Source organism: Sinocyclocheilus rhinocerous, unplaced genomic scaffold (assembly GCF_001515625.1).
Source record: "Sinocyclocheilus rhinocerous isolate Xijiao unplaced genomic scaffold, SAMN03320098_v1.1 scaffold1111, whole genome shotgun sequence".
In the NCBI taxonomy this organism is placed as follows: Eukaryota; Metazoa; Chordata; class Actinopteri; order Cypriniformes; family Cyprinidae; genus Sinocyclocheilus; species Sinocyclocheilus rhinocerous.
This window is the reverse complement of record NW_015655406.1, coordinates 1,156,770-1,163,023: the sequence shown is the minus strand read 5'-3', so window position 1 is coordinate 1,163,023 and position 6,254 is coordinate 1,156,770. Positions and strand designations below refer to the sequence as shown.

The 6,254-nt window shown below is 34.2% G+C and overlaps 1 protein-coding gene across 5 annotated transcripts in view; it reads right to left on the bottom strand.

Moving 5' to 3' along the window:
- Positions 1–6,254, bottom strand: part of LOC107718210 (probable cation-transporting ATPase 13A3) — a 40,365-nt gene that overhangs the window by 32,601 nt on the left and 1,510 nt on the right. For 3 of the 5 annotated variants that reach the window (XM_016525191.1, XM_016525194.1, XM_016525196.1), the window contains exon 1: positions 5,837–6,000. The exons of 1 other annotated variant lie outside the window; for it this stretch is intronic. The gene's annotated coding sequence lies outside the window, so the exon portion shown is untranslated. Of the gene's footprint in view, positions 1–5,695; positions 5,775–5,836; positions 6,001–6,254 lie in introns of those variants that run through there. One more of the 5 variants, XM_016525193.1, reaches the window with a different exon arrangement.

The following is a 6,254-nucleotide window of genomic DNA, read 5'->3' as shown; positions in this document are numbered from 1 at the left end:
TAGGGCTGCACAATTAATCGAATTTCTAATTGGCGATTACAATTATGGATGCCACAATTACGTAATCGTTCAACGCGGCAATTAATCGTTCAAAGTCCACTTATGTTATTCTGCGTGCTTAAGATGCGTTTTTTTCTTTCTACATGTTATCTTAAGGGTTTTTCCCATTATTTTAATTTTAGTTTTAGTATAACATTATAATACCATTCATATTTTTACTTTTTTATCATTTAAAGAAGAAACCAATCCGATGTTTAGTTGACATTTGAGGCTTAATACTATAGAAAAGCACGAAAAGTTTTTCAGTTAGTGTTTTCAGCTTGTTTATTTTCATATAAAAATACAGCATGCAGTTGCATCAAACAATGGTATAAACATCATTCAATGTAAATTGTGATCATCGTAATTAATAATCGCAATTACAATTGCAAGGGAATAATCGACAATTATGATTTTTGTCATAATCGTGCAGCCCTACCAAATACATATCATGATACTGAATGATTACCACAACATTCATATAAAAATGTCCAAAGTACTAACCTAACCCTAAACCAAAGTATCAACATTTTTTTAAATGCCAAAAAGAATAAAAAGATTTTACCATATTCTTTAATATTTTAAGAGGTTGAAGTTTGAAGAACTTGTGTACAAATAACAAAATAACTTTGTAGTAACTAATGGTAATTTGGCAGAAAATACAGGAATAAGGGCATCTGGTTTTCACTGAATAGTTTCTGAAATGTTTCTTTCAGGTCTACAATTTACTTATTTATCATACATTAAATGCTAGCCTTAATATTCAACTTAACAGCAAATGTGCTTCAAAGCCCTCTAATAAGCTTACTGAAAAAGCTCTAAAAACATCTGAAAAACATTAAAGTATCAAACACCAACAGGGCAAAGCAGCTTGACTCTCAGCTGGACAAGCGGTTCACTAATTCATGGGCACATTTCTTACCATCATTTGGGATCCAGAGAACAACAAATGTGTGCTTTTCTCATGCATTTTTGAAGTGATTCTTCTGTAGTCAAGGACAGCGCCGAAAAAAACGCTCTAATCCGATCGCGGTCAATAACTCGGGTCAAAAAAGTATGATCAAAATAGTGAAAGAAAGAGGAAAAAAGACAACCTCCTTACACTTCAAAGCTCTTGACCATGAGAAATTCTCACAGAATGTTATACAACTGTTGCCATCCTGTTTAAGAAGGTGCTAAAGTGAGTCTGTGTGTGTCTTCAAGTGTACAGAAAAACCCACACATTTCATTCACACAATAATATTTAAAAGTCGGCGCAAGATAAATAAACCCAAGCATACCTGGAAAGCTTGTTTTATCTTCTTGAGCAATTATCCAGTTAAGTGCCTACTTGATAAGTCCATTAAAATTTTGCTATCAAAATTTCTGATTCTCATGCAATCCAAGACCGTTTCATGCAAGATATCAGGCTTTTATTGTACTACGGTTGACTTCATAGTGGTGGACTGGAGGAGAGATTGGAGGAGAGAAAAAAAGAGAGATTGAGAACGGAGGTGTACCCCTCGAAAAAGAAAACGGTGGTGAGCAGAAATAAAAACAAAAAGATCAAACAGAAAAAGGGAACAGAGTCTGGCCACATGGTCTTGAATTAGCAACTCCTACTGTCAATGTCACTTGGAAAAGAAAATCTATGGACCTTCAAAAGATTATGATTTTATTCATAATGCTGCCCCATTCAAAGTACCACAGCCTAGAGTAAATTACCCTTCATAAAAGTTTGTTCCTTATGATTTTAGGTGCAGTAAACAACCTTTATCAATCCGGAAATAAAATAAGGTTAAACTAGGTCTAGTAAACACAAATGAAGTCTTAATGCACTGACAAGAACGAACATTTAGTTAATGAAAAAGAAAAGAAAACGTAAAAATCCAGCTGTCAGACATGACATTATTACACGAGGCATTCTTATTGAAATAAAAAAAAAATTATGTAAAATAAATTTAAATAAAATTTAAATCTAGCATTCAGACTCTCTTACCTGAGGCATAATGATTGAATTGAAATAAATAAAATTAAAAAAGGACTATCTTACCTGAGGCATAATGATAAAATGAACTAAAATAAAAAATGAAATTAAATAATTAAAGTCAGATGCTCTTAGGCATTCTGATTGAAAAATTAAATAAAATAAAATAAAGCTGTCAAACAAACTTACTTTATGCAGTCTGATTAAAATAAAAAATTAAATAAAAGCCAAAATGCTAAACTTATCAAGAGTCTCTTTTGGCTCTTTTCTCCATCTATGGTTTTTTTGGTTCACACTTTGGTCCCAAATTCTACATTATTACTATTTTAGCAGAAATAAAAACAAAAAGATCAAACAGAAAAAGGGAACAGAGTCTGGCCACATGGTCTTGAATTAGCAACTCCTACTGTCAATGTCACTTGGAAAAGAAAATCTATGGACCTTCAAAAGATTATGATTTTATTCATAATGCTGCCCCATTCAAAGTACCACAGCCTAGAGTAAATTACCCTTCATAAAAGTTTGTTCCTTATGATTTTAGGTGCAGTAAACAACCTTTATCAATCCGGAAATAAAATAAGGTTAAACTAGGTCTAGTAAACACAAATGAAGTCTTAATGCACTGACAAGAACGAACATTTAGTTAATGAAAAAGAAAAGAAAACGTAAAAATCCAGCTGTCAGACATGACATTATTACACGAGGCATTCTTATTGAAATAAAAAAAAAAATTATGTAAAATAAATTTAAATAAAATTTAAATCTAGCATTCAGACTCTCTTACCTGAGGCATTCTGGTTGAAATAAAATATAAAAATAAAAATAAAGTCTATCTTACCTGAGGCATAATGATTGAATTGAAATAAATAAAATAAAAAAAGGACTATCTTACCTGAGGCATAATGATAAAATGAACTAAAATAAAAAATTAAATTAAATAATTAAAGTCAGATGCTCTTAGGCATTCTGATTGAAAAATTAAATAAAATAAAATAATTCTAGCTGTCAAACTTACTTTATGCAGTCTGATTAAAATAAAAAATTAAATAAAAGCCAAAATGCTAAACTTATCAAGAGTCTCTTTTGGCTCTTTTCTCCATCTATGGTTTTTTTGGTTCACACTTTGGTCCCAAATTCTACATTATTACTATTTTAATCCAGTGTCTTTTATCGCACCTCCCATGAACAGAGTCGGTTTTTAGTAGGACTTGTTTTAGGTAAACCACATTACGGACAGCTAGAAAGGTCTTGTCCATTTCACTGCCGTCGAGGATTCTGAGAGCAAACACTCAGAAAGCTGCACAAGGGACTTGCACCATGTCACGATATGTCACACGTCGGCTCTGATTCAACACTGGCAGACTTTCTGTCATACACTGTTGTCTTAGAGCGCGTCTGCTAAAAGTATTCTGCGAGAAATCTCGGCATCACCTCAAAGCTCTTCGGGACATGACAGCAAAACCGCACAGATAAACTTCTGAATTCCAGTTTGTCCATGTCACCATGTCAAAGATATATCCCTGAAATATAACACATTTTAGGTCTATGTAAAATGAAACAGTCAGTCACTTTGTTCATGGTGATCCACTTTTAGCTCTATGCTGATCGTATCTCTTTGCTAAAGATTCACCAACATTTAATGCTTTTGAGCCATGCAAATCATAATGTTTACACTCCACAAAAGTGGTGCAATGTTTAAAAGCTGTTGTGAACCCTCCTGCCCCTTATAAACCACATCTGAACAACATGCATCGATGTCTGACTAGCGGCGCCCTACACTTGACCTCCGCAGTCAGATAAAAACTAATCTTTTTATCCTGTTAAATGAAGATGATTTCACTTTTTTCATATTAATCAACTAACCTTAAGCAACAATAACCATCTGAGTCACATTTTTTTCTCCTATACGGTCATTTAAAAGTTTGGGGCCGGTAAGATTGTTAAACGTTTTTTAAAGAATGCTCCCATGACTAAGCAAAAGATGGTGTAAACGTCCAAATGTCATCCACTGTGCTTCAGGGTTTTAAACTGATCATAAAAATGTGTAGAAGCCCACGCACACACATGAACAAGACTTCACACAGCTTCTTCAGTCTAGATCAACATGCAGAGACGGATTATTTGAAGCAAATCCAACTAATGTAGCTAGCTACCGAACAACAACAACTTATAATTTAGCTTGAAAAATGTTTGTGCTTAGATCAACATGCAGTGAATGGCTGACAGTGTGAGGTATATTGATATGCATGTTAATACGAGGCGTAAACAGCGATGTGTATAAGTTCACCACTTGTGATCAGATCACCCGAGACAGATCTTAAAATGAGAAGATATAAAGAGGGCCAAAAGGGGTCACTACTGAAGTTAGCCAATCATTAAAAACACATCCTAAGAAGCTTATGGAAAATGAGCCAAAGTACAAAAACAATAAATGCCAAAGTTAAAACTTAGAATGATTAAAATGCAGCAGCAAAGCATAATTTAGTCAGAAACATTAACAGTGCAGCTCAAGAATGTAAAACATGCACCTGAAAATCAAGTTTTAGGTTAAATATATATATACACATACACTACCCGTCAAAAAAGTTTAGGGTCAGTATGATTTTTAATTTTCTCTTTTTTTTTTTCAATCGGTTTCCAAAAATAAATCTCTCTTCAAGGCTGTATTAATATGATTAAAAATACAGCAAAAACAGTAATACTGTGAAATATGATTAGAAAATAACTCTTTTTATTTTAATATTTGAAAATGTAATTTATATCTGTGATGCAAAGCATTCAGAAATTATTCTAATTAAAGTCAAAAACTAATATTTTTCTGTAAACCATGATACATTTATTTCAGGATTCTTTGATTGACGGCATTTATTGGAAAAAAACAGATTTTTGTAACATTGTAAATGTATATACTCAAAAATAAAACATTCTGAAAGAATTCAAATTAATGTGTGGACAATCCTGTCACATCTTGACATGTCAGCTACCCCAACAGACATTTATGTTGGGTTTAAGACAATCATTAATTAAACATTTAATTACAAGTTCTGTCAGCAGCTTGTTAGTCTAGGGTAAAAAAAAATGCATTACACACGCACAGGCTCAAGAAAGTGATTTCACCCCAAAATAACAAATAAAACACCAGCATAGCAGATGAGAACGTTACACATCAACCAACACAGCTTATACATATTTTCTTTTGCACTGTCATGAAGCTCAGCTAAACTTTTAAATACTGCAAAAAGATATGAAATGCATTTACTTAAAGTAATAACTGACACAAAAATGAAAAGTCGTTCATTTGTATGACATTCTTTAGTGGAATACAAAAGGGGATGCCACAATGACAGTCTCAGTCCCCATTCCTGTTAAAGTGAATGGTGACTGAGGCTGTCAGTCCCTTACAATCTGCCTAACATCTCTGTTTGAGTTCATTTGAAGAAAGAATGTCATACAGGTTTAAGAAGGACGTGAGAATGAGTAAATTATTTTTGGGGTAAACTATCCCTTTAAATCACGCCGCTGGATGCAAACCAAAAAAAAACATTCAAAGTACACACTCCACTACAGATCACAACAGCGTTAGTGGCTAACCATATCCATATAAATCAAGACATTACTCACTACAGCCTTATAAAACACGATCTAGTTCATTTCAGTCATTTAATAATGAAATAAAACCCATAAACCGACCGAGGACACGCGAGGAAGAACGAATCCAGGCAGCCATGACTTCATACTGATACATCAATGAAGAGATCCGTGCGTGTGTTTGTGTGCGCGTGTGAGCGCACGCGCCACCGCGTGTTTGCATGTGTTTTAAATCGCACTCACCCAGAACCACCGGGAACGAGGATCACCTCTGGGTCATGATGAGAGCGCTAGGATCGCGGACAAAAAGACGCGGGCTCAGCTCGTATGTAACGTTACTGCTGACAGAAGATGAGTGTGTGTGTAAATGTGCCAGACTGCTCAGATCTGCCTCAGCATGTACAGGAAGTGATGCAGAGGATATGAGGTCACTGTAGAACTGCGTCAGGTGCGTGTGAGCGCGCGCTACAGGCCCATCTGGCATCAAACCAGACCGCGTATTGCTTTTAATAAATACGCAAAAAGGCTATTAGTGCATTTAATACTATTAATTAAATAGTTTGTGAAAAGTACCTTTTACATTTTTTCTGTTTTATGAATTGTTTTGACTCGTAACTGTTTCAGTTTAGGGTGATTTTGAGTAGTGCTAATTTACATTTTA